Source organism: Sturnus vulgaris, chromosome 9, assembly GCF_052056855.1.
Source record: "Sturnus vulgaris isolate bStuVul1 chromosome 9, bStuVul1.hap1, whole genome shotgun sequence".
NCBI classification, from domain to species: domain Eukaryota; kingdom Metazoa; phylum Chordata; class Aves; order Passeriformes; family Sturnidae; genus Sturnus; species Sturnus vulgaris.
In genome coordinates this window covers 17,697,602-17,711,105 of record NC_142251.1, presented here as the reverse complement: position 1 = coordinate 17,711,105, position 13,504 = coordinate 17,697,602, and the positions used below count along the sequence as shown (strand labels likewise).

At 36.2% G+C, this 13,504-nt stretch overlaps 1 protein-coding gene across 10 annotated transcripts in view; it reads right to left on the bottom strand.

Annotated features, from left to right (window-relative positions):
- The window catches only part of SLC44A3 (solute carrier family 44 member 3), an 87,677-nt gene extending 74,445 nt beyond the window's left edge, over nt 1-13,232 (bottom strand). For 6 of the 10 annotated variants that reach the window (XM_088170008.1, XM_088170004.1, XM_088170005.1 and 3 more), the window contains exon 1: nt 10,412-11,452. The gene's annotated coding sequence lies outside the window, so the exon portion shown is untranslated. Of the gene's footprint in view, nt 1-10,403; nt 11,453-12,760 lie in introns of those variants that run through there. The other 4 variants (XM_088170002.1, XM_088170009.1, XM_088170012.1 and 1 more) reach the window with 4 other exon arrangements.
- Nucleotides 13,233-13,504: the final 272 nt, after the last annotated feature.

Genomic DNA, 13,504 nt, shown 5'->3' with positions numbered 1-13,504 from the left:
TTTTTTGTGCAGCCAGCTCTCACCATTCATTCTGTGATGCAATGATAAAACAAGGAAATGAGAAATGGAAATTCTGGCACTAAAAGACAAGCTCACAGCAGAATGAGAAGGAAGTATTTCTACATACAGATCACTGAAGAGGTGTATTACAGGAAACAGTGTCAAAAATCTTATCCATTAATTCATATCTGAGGATAAGAGAGTTTTCAGCTTATATCCTCTTTAATAACACAAGATGTGAACTAATTCATTTAATCAGAAAAATGTAAATGCATTTTATAAAAATTTTGAAATCAGCATGTGTTTATCTGATTTCATTTTTACAGTGAAGCAACTTTGGCTCCTTTACTATGGCGTTTTCTTAGATCTTGATCACTGTTGAAGAAAAGAGAAGCAAACAGCATTTCAGTTTAAAAGCCTTTATCATCAGCAATAGAAAACTTCATCAGCTGGACTGCTAACACCCAGATTTGGTCTCCTTTTAACACTGTGTCAGCACTGTGTGAGCCTAGCTGCCCTTGAATAGCCGATTTGATCACAGAAATACAAAAATTGATAGTTTGGGGGTTTTGTTATAGTTGGTTCTTTTCTCTTTTCCACCTGTCAGTGCACAGGCTACAGGAAGAAAAAAATAATTCCATCTATTTCTGCTTACTCTAATGAAGCACACTTGACCTTAAGAGAGATGTCCTAGCACAAATAATTAATAATAATTAATAAGTAGAATTAATAAGTAGATTATAATTATAATATTATTATAATTATATTATATATAATTATAATATAATATATAATATAATACATAATATATAATTATAATTATAATTATATATTATATAATTATAATATTATATTAATTATAATTAATAATTAATAAGTAGAATAATAATTAATAAGCAGAAATTAAGTTATTGGAAGAGTTCCTTGTGAGCAGGATATGTTCTGACACATTTACTCCAGAGATTTTCAGCAGTGGAGCTACACAAACATTTAATGTGGCCAAGGACAAGAAACTTGATCATGCCAAGAGGAGTGGCATTTACTATGTCAATACATACATCAGTCATCAGTACAGGAACCTGATACAGCAAAAAACTTCAAATGCAGCTGCACTGTATAATCCCTTGAAAAATGAACTGATGTGGGCTCATCTGTACGGGCAAACCCATCAGAGGTCAAGGAGTGCACCACGGAAGTTACATAAAAGGAACAAACTGTACCCACCTATGAGCAGGCACAGAAACACACACTGGGACATTCCCCAAAGTGTAGGGGAAAAATGACCAGAAAGAAAGCAGCAAAGCATAATCAGGCCTTAAACTCTCCCTTAAGGATGGTGCAAAGGAAAGACTTCCAATGACTTGTCCTTCCTCGTGGTTGGTGGGATTCAGGCTGCCCAAGATTAAACAAATGACTCCCATTTAGAGAAGAGAGAAACTGTGAGGAAAAGAGGTACTGATAAAGCCTATAGCTTTATGGGCTTTACCACACGAGACAGCTGGGATGCCATAGGGCATTACAGCTCTAATTCAGTAACTTGTTGAGCCATATTAGCTCAGGACAAAGCCTTTCACACTTAGACTAACTACTAAACTACATTTCCAAGATCTCAGTATTTGTCATGAAACTTTCAACCACACAAGTTGTTTTTACAATATGCCCTTCTACAGTATTTTGAATGATTTGCCCATAAACCATGAAGCATTGTTAGTTTTATATGGCACCTTTGCCCAAATGACACAGCTTTCATTAGGTGCATAGAGAAGATGCAAAGATGCATGATCAGACTTTTTTTTATTTATCTGAGATTAACTTACATGAGAGGTGTCACTAAAGCCGTTTCTGTGAAGGAAGCAGCCCAGACCAGTTCTAGAGGTTTTAAACTTGCAGCTTAATGAAGTGTCTGAGTAATAATAGCATCTGCCTCATAAAGATATTTTGCCATTCTGAATAATCTCAAGCACTACAAAACCCATAGTCATATTTAATGTTCTGCTTTGCAGTGGCTGTTGAAAAATAGCATTTTATTACTGACCTCTATATTGTCTAGCTTTAATTTTCAAGCACTATCTGGCATCATAAATGCATCTGTGACTTAAAAGAGTCACCTCTTCTGCAGGCAGTTTCTTTTATGCTAGCAGTAGCTGTTTCTTGCTCTTACGTCAACAAGAAAGGGGTAGAACTAAGTTATTATCAATTAAAGTTATTACCAAAGGGAGGCATAATTCTTCATTCCAAAATTTTCTGGTTTTATACTAATTATTTTTATTATTACACTAAAAAGAAACAGCTAAACTCTCCATTTATTGTTCATTGTTTCTAAAAGTGACACTGGATAGTGACTAAAACAATTGGAATAATTGAGTAATTAGAGAAAGTAAAACAATTGGAAGAGATCATAATTTTTCTGATTCTATGACTCAAATCAGTTCATCTGTCTAGCCAGGAAAGAGACTGGAGGTATTACAAAATATAATGCTTTGTTCTTTTTCCTTTTACTCTTGAAAGGAAGGACTACAATTATTTCTCTTGTAATCACTAGCATTAGTTGTGCCTCTAGTGCAGTACAGAAATGTTTTAAATGTATGGTGGTACCATGCTCTGATCTATAGTGAGCCAGCTGTAGGAGCTAAGCTAGTAGAAAATTACTATTTTATATTATCAATTTTCTGGCAGCTTATCTGTGAAAATTGTTACACCAAATGTTTATGTCAAAACATGCGAGTAAATAGGGCTGTAGCAAAACTAAATTAACTTGGATGAAGTCATTGTGGAGATGCAGTTTCACTGTAAGGTTGATCTGATTCTAACATCTGCAAATGAAAGCATCTCTTATGAATCTATTTACTCTGTGCAACAAGAATGCCACATGTCAACAGCTGCTCAGCCCGGGGAAAGACCTAGGGACAGAAAACAGAACAGGGACAGTTGGGTTTAGTGCTCTTTTGTTTACAGCATTCTGTTCTAGTTTCTAAGAGCTCTGAGTGCCTGAGCCAGGGGAATTCTTGCAGCCCAAAAGAGCCTTTCTAAGCTTCACACAGAGATGATAACTCCAACAAAATTACAGAAAAACGGGGAAAACCAAAACCAAGCTTGAGTGGCATTGGCTTTTTACTGTTTGGATTTCTGCCCAAACTATCCACTAAAGAAAATATCATAAAATCTTTCTGCACAGAATTTTATGTCATGTCAGACTGGGCTTTGACTCAAACTAAACAATACACTCACTACACAGTGTTTGTACATCACACATCCCTTAACCTAGAACATTTATGGAACAGATCAAAGTAGTGGAAGGCTACAAGTGCTTAACACAATTAGTTTTTAACTGCTCCATTTAATATCTGTTCACTCATAGGTAAATAGATCTATCTCTTTCAATAAAATTCTCATTGTTTCGACATAATCTTTTTTTAATATTTTTCCTTATATGTTTATATTATGCATTATGTTAATACATAATACCTTATGTATTAGCAGCGGTAATTACAAGTGTTTGAGATGGTTGGAAGGTCTAAAGAGGAATAATGGCCAGCGTTTTAATAACAATCTTTTAATAACAAGAACTTCAAAGGACTACACAACTACAGATCCATTTTAAAATTCTAGAGACGTTTTAAATTTAAAATATTGTATTAAATTTTTCAGCTCATATGAAGTTGTATAACTACAGAATACAATGGAGTTACCATGAATTAATTACATCTGAGGATCAAGATGATAATGATATGAGGAAACAACTTCTGTGAATTTAGATTTTATGTCATTTTTTTACTCTGGTGATGTTTTGAAATTGGAGAAATCTTTTTCTTTTAAACTTGAAATTTCAAAATCTTGTAATATTTTTGCATGCTTTGCTTTACGTGACAGGATACTACAAGAAAGTAGAAGAGCAATATTTAAATGAAGATGTGTTTGCATATTTCTGAAAAAATTGTGCAATTTTCTGGATTTAGAAAGTCATGTGTCAAAGTGACTGTTCCTCTGGTTGGAGACGTGACTTCATTGATCTGGCCATCCTTATGACATCATTTTCAGGAGTGACCACTACAGGAAAGCAAATTATTCTTCTTCAGTTTGGTCTTGGAAAGCTAAACCCAGAGAAAGCACTCTCAGTGCTCACAGGCAGTATCATCATTGCCTTTGTATAATGCATGCAGTTGCACCATTTACACTTCACATAAGAATCTATTTTCCAATTCTAAACAGAGGAATCTGAGGATCAGCATATTCCTTCAGCAATATTACTCTTTTCAAATGGAAAAATCATAAAGTTGGTATATCTATTTGTTCAGAAAAGAGCTTCTAAGGCCTCACTTTTTTTAATTAGAGGAAAAATTTATCAGCATTACAGGCGTACTAAACTCTCTCAACCAGCCTCCTCCTCCCAGTATGAGTTTCAAAAAAAGATATCTTGACATTTTAAATTAAAATATTTGAACAGCTTATTCTCTTTGCCACATTAAGTAACTAAAATAATGTTGTCCAGTGCAAGCGGCAGGGTCACAAGTTCAGTAGCTGAGGAGATTTTTGTGCAGTTGCTAAATCCCCTGGTTTTGTTTCCTCTACTCTGAGCCCACTGTGCTCATTACATACTGCATGTGAGCTGCCATGCTTAACCCCAGTCCACTTAGCACATGTAGTCATATCCACAGCTCCATTTCTATTTCACTTCATTTTTTAGTACTACCCCTCTTTCTTAGTATATTGCAAGACTAAGGAGTCAGTGAAATTTTGTCTTCTGTGTCTCTCATCATTAGACAATGAAGCATACCAGTTACAGTATAGTATTCACTATTTACAATATTCTGTCTATAACTAGTGCCCTTCTAGCAGACTGCATCTTGCAGCAAGTCTACCTAAGTTGCTTGAAAAACAATTTCAGTATTTCCACAGTGCTTTTCTTAGCAGTAACTATAATCAGTTGACATTAGTAAAGAAACCTTCTAGCATGTGTCCCTCACTACCTGAAATGAAAAACTTCAAAGTTAAACCAATTTCCCTGCAATAGGACCACACTCACAGTGTCACGTCATCACAAGCAAAGCAAGAGCTGTTTTCCGTGCAAGCTTCCTGAAACGTCTTGCAGTTCCCTTTCCCTCATTTCTGAAGTTATGTAATTTTCACAGTGGTGGCAGATTGCAAACTGCAAATTCTAAGACTAAAGAACTAGTCTGTTTTAGTTCCAAATGCTTTCATGTTGTGTTCTGTCTGCTCTCCAGGTAATTTCTGTGGACTTCCCCCAGAATACCTAAGAGTAACAATAAATACTTCTCTAAGACAAATGCAACTTTAGCAATACAGTGATAGTATCTTTTTGTATCTTACCTAAATAAGTTCCTTCTTGGCTATAGGTACAATTCAGCTATTTCATAAAGACATATGTATTTGAATTTTGACATTGAAAGCTTCAGACCAAACTTCTGAATTCTTATCACACTCTTTTCTACATGCCTTACACACCTAGCCAAGTTTGTGGATTTGCACACAAAGAATAGCAATCATAACTCACCCCTGGTCTGCCCTGCCTTACATTACAAAGTCAATATTCCAGTACCAACCAGTGGATTGAACAGATATGTGTATTTAGATTAATTAGCATTCCACTTTAGCCTAGATTATGAGGCTTCTCTCCTTCTTCTTCCTGTATAACCATTAAAATTAAGTTGGGCTACCCTGGAGGGCCATTCAGAGCACAGGTGCATTCTATCTCCACTGACTGAAAAGGGGCTGAGGTGAAACTAAAAGTCTTAATCTCAATATTTAAAGTTAATCAGGTGAATATTCTCTTATCCTCATGACTGAATTACATTCAGTATTGTTACTCACATCCGTCCTGATCCACTTCATTTTAAATACTCATTCGTTCTTCAGTTTCCATTCAAGGAATGGAATTTCAAGGGCAATTGACGATACCCGAATCAGATTAAAAAGGGTCACAGAGTTTTATATGTTCTGTGTGTTGTAGTTACCTTGCCAGCAACAATGGCTTTTAACTCCAGAAATGCTATTCCAAGTTCAGGTAATGTATAATAAGCAAGGTAAAAAAAAAGTTATGACAAAGCAATCTAATATCCTCACTTCTTTTTAACAGTTTTAGCAAACCTACTGAGTTTCACTACACCTTCACAATGTCTACATAAAATGGTAAATTGACAAGTACTGGTCATTACATCCTACTTTAATCTTCTGTAAGATCTTAGAGTAAACAGAAAAAATGTAAAAAACTCCATCTGTAAAAATAAACAAACAAACATAACCACCAACAGACATTTAATTAATCCTGCCCCACCAAATGCCCAGTGTTTTGGCATAAAAGAGAGCCTTATTGGAAACAATTGTAGGATGAAAAAGCCCTAGGATATTCACTAATCCCAGAATGGCAAGCAGGCTCTAAGGCTCTCAAACTGTTTCTGTCTGGATGAGACATATGTGACATTCTGATGTATGAGAAGAGTTATTTCCAACAGAGAATTATTAGTGGCTTTGTACAAGGCATCACCCACATTAATTACAAGAGCTGAAGGTTCCACAAGTGCTAAAAGGAGCTAACAGTTTGACCAGAGGATCAGAGATCCCAGCTGACAGCAAAATCTCAGAGAGCTTATCTTGTTTAAAAGTAACACATGGAAACTTCCAAACTGTGATATCTGTGCCACGTGCACAGAGACAAAACAAAGACAAGCTTAAAAAAAGCTATTCAGGTTAAAACCAAATTTGACCACAAGAACTAATGAGTACAAGGTGACTATCAGTACTCTTAGTCTGATTGTCAAAGGAATTAAGTAACTATTAGTAGCACTTTAGAAGAGTCCTATAGTGAGGGAAAAAAAATATCTAGACTAAATGTGCCTCAAATAATTAAGCATTTTATGAAAGATTATATGATTTGGTATCTGCAATAGTCTCAAATTCCCACAGCTCTGGGTTCCAACTTTTCTTTGATATACATCCCAGCATACTGACATTGTATAGCAGCATATTCATCACAAGTTTATAGTCAAAGCAAGTACACTTACTGCTGCTTTTTGTCAAAGCTTTCAGGGAAAGTATACACGGATTAAAATGATATTACAAATCAAGGGAAAAGTGGTGTTACAACAAAACTCATTTGTTAGACTTCCAATATGTGCCTTTAAAGTGTTACCATTAGTAAACTTCAGTGGCTATGATCACAATTAGGCTATGCTGAAGAATAGGGAAGATACTTGAAACTGGAAGGCTAGGAAAACATTAGAAATCAAATCAACAGTAGGATTTTATTAAGTCCTTTCTTGTTACAAATAGTCTAGTCAAGTTTTGAAATGCTGCCAGAAAGCCTATTTCAGGACAAGTCCCACTAACTCCTTTTTACCAGCCTTAGTTGTAATTCCAGTGTTTCAGCAGTCGTCAGATTCATTGGTTTTCTCTTTAACTCTTTATCTATCTTTAGCAGGCTCTCTCAGGTACACCAAGGAGAGGCGAGATACTTAGATACTACATTTTTTTACTTGCTACTTGATATATTTGGTGTATAAGCAGGTATGGCTGCTTATGTTTACATATCACGATGAAGCTAATTAAATAGTATTTACTGTTGTTAATCTGAATTACCAATACTATAGACTACAAGAAAACCAGTAAAAAGATAGGCTTTTAAAGTCAAAATATGGCTGTAACTCCTGCTCCCACCCTCATCCCAGTGGAAAAATCATTTTGAGGAAGGGCACACACCTGACCAGCTATAGCAACTGCAAAATGTACAAGAAAAAATAAATAACAATACAGAGAAAATCATACCACTGACTATGGAGATCAGTGCCAAAGCAAGCAACAGAACACATAATTCTGAAGAAAGAGAGGCAAAGACATGATGAGAGAGCTGCAAAATAAACAAACCACCAGGAAATAAAATCTAAAAGGAACCTAAGTTTGCAAACCGCAGTCAGGCATTCTGGGCTAGACTGTACAATTTACACAGAGGCCTGTGTTGAGGGTGTGACTTGGCTGCATTTTATCAAGCAATGGTCACCACACCATCAGCTGCATAGTCTTTGTGGGGCCTGAAACTAACCCCTACTTCTCATCCTCTCCCCGAAGGTGAGGGAAGCTGGGGTACTTGGATTTGACAAGATTCTGTCTGGAGTACTTTATTGTTTGTTCACTGGAAAAAATGTTCTTCAGTCCCATACTCGGCTTTGTGACATGTCCTCGTGTGAGTCATGAAGCAAGACTGGAGAGAGACTCGCTCGTGTACCCACCCATACTTATCTCTAGAGTGTCTGTTGCAAGTTTTACTGAAGGGCAAGGTAGCACCTCTGAACAGATGCAGCAGACACACATCATTAAGCAATAAATGCTACCTCGATCACTTTCTTTATTAGAGCCAAGAGCTTTAATCTCTTCAGTGGAATGTGTGCATTTATTATAACAGTACACACCCAGAAGTGTCTCACTCACTGGAGTTATGAATCCCAATCAGCATTACATTAAGTCAATACAATTTCTCTATCTTACTAAGATGAAACATTTCCTATTGGTTTATTTGTCTTGCTGCATAGTGAGACACAAGCTCATTGTTTTGTCACACTGTTTTAATATTTTATCTCAGGTGATCCGGAATTCCTTGGTCTTCAGCCTACTTTCATCACATGGGTCAACTGGCTGTGCCTTATTACAAATACAAAAATTCGGTTAGAATGATGAAAATTTTTGTTTTCAATTTTATCAACATGCCAAGACTGGAACTACAAATGTCACTCAGGAAGCAAATAACCCTAGATAACATTTAGATTTATCAGAAGCAATCAAAAGCCTTATAACTGCAGTATTGGCTGAAGCTATTTCCTAATATTTTGAAATTTTTGAAGTTACCATTGAATTTAAGTTTGTGACACTTTATTCGATGAAGCAAGAAAACTTGTATTGACATGACTGAACCCTAACATTTTAACTGCAAATTGAGGGTGAGGAGAATGCTAGTGGATATTATTGGATAGGCACTCTTTATTAAAAAAAAAAATATATATAATAAAAAAAAAATAAAAACATTAAATGCAGTGCAGATTTGGAGCCAAGAAAATTTACCAGTTGTATGCATTCCTACAGTATGCCCCAGCAATAGGAATGTTGAGAAAGAGCTGTCAGCAACAGCTGGGTCAGATCCATTAGTCCATTTGTACACATGATGCTCCCTTCACAGCTCCTGCAGTTTCTATGTCATGCCTTAAGATTCCTAGAAAATCTATGAGATCAAGTACTCAGCAAGGGAACACATGATGCTCGTTTTAACACAAGCCTTACTTCCTCTAAAAGCTTACTATAATTGCAAAAAAGTGTCCCTGCTGTTTTCATATAATATTAAGAACATGTAAGATTTAATTATTTGAGTGGATTATATTCTGAAATTACTTGCAAATTTCTCAGTTTATTTTTTTTTTCAATAAGAGGGTCACATTCCTTAGTTAAAATTCCCAGTGATGGTATTAGCTGTTCTCCTTTCGATATTTTTGGTCTCTTTTTTGAAGTTTGTTCTTCAAAATTATATGCTATAATAATAGCTGAAATAATGGGCTGAGTTTTACAAGTCATATTACATAAAGACTTTCAAGCTCTTACCTATTAATAGACTTAGCTCAATGATTTAAAAACAAAATTTGTCTCAAAATCAAGAATTCTGAGCAAAACAACTTCCGAAAAACGGTTGGTTTCCCTGTATCCCTTGTAGTGTAGTTACAGACCTAGTCAGTCATGAGCTCAGCTTCCAGGGCTTGAAGGCCCTGTACTAATAACATTGTTAATTGAGCATAAGTCTGGAATTCTGGAGAAGAGTGCAAGACCAAAAGCAGTGGGATAAATACAAGGAATTAACCATACCACTAAAATAATTTTGTTTTTATCAAATCCGAATTCAAGCAAGGCAGGAGAAGCTCTTAGTTTATTCACAGTGCTACTAAAAGGAGAATGACTAGTTTGGTCTTGGCAGTCTTCAGCTAAATAATATTGATCACATGTTGGAGAAGATAAAAATGGAAAACTTTATAAATATGATTGCCTGGTAAAAGATTTTTTTAAAATGGAAACTATAAGCAAGATTGAAATGAAAGCCATCTTTGAGATACCAAACCTTAGTTACTGGACAACTAGAAAACAATAGTATGGCCAGCTGAAAGTAATCCCCTCTTGACTGAACAATCTTCTCTGCTTGCAGACAGGTCCAAAAGGCAGAGAAGACCCTACTAGCTTGGCAAAGAGGGTCCAAAGAGTAGTTTTTAGGGTTTAAAGTGTAACACAGTATAGTAATGTAGTGATTCTTATAGGCTGTATGTAAATGCTACAGGATTTGTATCTTGTATTAGATTGGTTAGTGAAAATTAGAATATTCAACACAGAAGAAGATTTATTGTATTGTAATGGGAACCTACACTCTTACCACTCTTAGTCACCTTCCCCCTTGCTCTGTCTTTACTCCTTTTACTCTTGCCCTCCTGCTCTCACAGGCCTGCTCCAAGCTGAGGCTGGCAGCTCCAAGCTGGGCCCTTTCACCCACGTCCTTTGCAATAAACCACAAGTTCCAGCACCTGGCTTTAGAGATCTCTCCATCAGTCCCGACCGTCCAGACCACAGCTGCACCTACAATCACACATGTGGATAATGTCACTTTTGGATATATTCCTGGGAATTCATGCCTTTGAATTAAATCAGTTTAGTTTTATGTCTGAAAATACCCATAGAAATCAAGATGTTATTCATGGGGAGCTGCCCTTTTTTGTCATTCAAAAACTGCCTTTTTAAGAAAAGAGAACAAGGACTACTAGGAGGAAACAGAAGGAAAAATAAGGAAGGAATCAAATCACACCAGAAATAAGTGACTGTCACCAATACAACACATATTAAAAAAATTCCTATGACTTCATGGCCTGAAGCTTAGAAAAGCAAAAAATAAAATAGTTCAAGCTAAATCAGCTAGATACACCTTTTTTACTAATTTTCACAGACACTAATAAAACGAAGCCCATTTCTTCCGTGCCTCACTGCTTGCAGAGCCATTTATACATTAAAAAGCAGGTGATGACACCACAGAATCAACATTGCAAATTTTAGTAATAGGCAGTTTGCACATGAACTACTGTTTCTGAGAGCATGTTGATTACAAGAGGAAATGGTAACAGGCATAGTATAAATCAGGTTAAATTAGGATCCAACATTGCATTAAGGCACGACAAAGAGTGTCTTAATGCCCTGAAAAGCAATAATTTCCAACTTCCCTTTTTCTGATGTCACATCCTCTTCTTCAGAAGTCCTTTCTCTTGTCTCTCATGGACTTTTCACCTGCTGCTGCACACGAGGAAGTATATCAAGCAACACTGCAGCTCCAAAAGAGGCACAAAAAAAAGAAAATTCACTTGGCCTCAAAGAGAAGCCAATTGAAAAGCAAAAAACATCAGAACTTTGAAACAAAACCTTATTACACAGTTCTGGTGCTGACTACTGGTGTTGGCTAGACTGAAAAGAATAAAGCAAGATAATTTGGTTCTTCAAATACATTAAAATATGTGCTGTAGAATTTCAGAGTATCAATATCAGAAGATTTGAAATGGATGTTTTGCACCAAGCTCCTCTGTAAAGCTGAAAGTGGTACTTAGCAATATCTCAGTGCAATCTGTGTAAATAAAGGTACCCACCTGGGAAACAGAAAAGAGCTGGTCCTTGGGCCAGGTTCTATCCCAAAGTAAATGCAATCATAATTAAGCCCATATTAAACAAGAATGGAAGTTTCCTTCCTTTTCACTTGTAGCAGGACATCCTTACTGCTAGTAGCAAACATGAAAATGCACAGGCAGGTTCATGTACTTTCATCACAGAGACACACAAGACAACATGAGGCCTGGAAAGTCTGCAAGATACAGCTGTGCTGTGTGGCCATACCCTGCCACCACACTAGGGTTAGCAGCTGGGAGTGCAGCTATTTCCAACCTGGAAATCATCATGCCCTAAATATTTTAACTATGGATAGAGGTAGAAAAGTTTTGTTGGCAAATTTAAAGGAGGACTGATGTGATAGGCACTGAGCTGGCTGTCAGATGACATTAGCTGATGATCCCTTGACACAGAGGTACTGATCTTGAGAAGGAAACAAAACCCACGTATGTCTGCTTTAAGCCTGCTCACAAGGCAGATACTATTGCTGACACATGCAGGTCTTAGCACGTCTAAATCTCACATACTTTGAACCTGATTTTCCCCTCATTTCTGTCATCAAATTAAATCCATAAAGCTTAAACTACTATACAGACAGTGTAAACAAGATTAGAATATGCATCCTTTTAACAGAGTTGCACAACTACACAAAGATTACAAATAAATGCAAATTAATTAGAATTAAATGATCTAAAAGTTCAAGGTTCTACAGGTTCAGACTTGTTATGAACTACCTACCACCAAATTATAAATCTAGGTTGCAACTGAAAAATCTTCTGGCAACTTCTCTCAGATCTAGAGAGAATTAATGCTTCTTTAGTAATGCAAGGTAGTTTTTGATCTGCCTCAGTAGTAAACATTTTAGCATTCAGCCAGCTGTGTAAAGGAAAATCTCTGAACATGAAGGAAGACACAAGCAACTGACTTTTATTTACTGCCTTTCTTCTGGGAGCACTGTTGAAGCAAAATTAGTAAAGGGTTGGGTCACATCTTCAAATCAAAGACACTTGAAAGAAAACTAAACAAAAAAGGCCATTATACATTGCAGAAATCTTCTAAGACTGATGACAAAAATACTTACAAAGCTGGAGTCAGGTCTCTGGGCATACCAGTTCAAAAATATTTTTTACAATTAAAAACAAAGCCTCTGAGCAGACAAATATTTTGATTGTGAAGCTGGATTTACGATGAAAAATTTTGTAATACAGCTAAACCTGTGTAATTTTCTTGGTAAAAAGATTTCTGTATAGTTCTCTGCATACTCCAGCCATATCACTGTTATAGGTCCGTTCACTTATCTGGCACAAGTAAGCTATATAGGAAAAAAACAGCTTAAAAACATACATAATAAATATCTATTTAGTATATTTTTTCATATAATAATTACCCCTGTCTCTGAAAGCCAGTGTTTATAAAACATTTCACCTGGGACTACTCTTCTGAAGGATAAATAAAGTTAAGGATACAAAAATAGCCTAATGTTAACAATATCTCCATTGCACTTAACAGTCTCTGTTACTTGTCCCTTTTCTACTGACAGAGAGAGAACTGAGAGGGTTGGTGGAACAAACCTGAAAGGAGATGGAGAACGCAGCTGGGTGAAGGCAATTAAAACCCACAACTAATAGGGGAATTAGTTGCTGGGCAACACCTATGGACACATGTGGAAAACACTCTGTATTTGTCAAGTGATCAAGGCAAAATATAAAGCTGTTATGGACACTAGGGTGACAGTTTAACTTAAGAGCATTTTAGCTGCAATTTTCCTTCTTAAAAATAGTTTTCCTTCAGAATTAAATTTGAACAAGTTATGAATGTAAGTAAC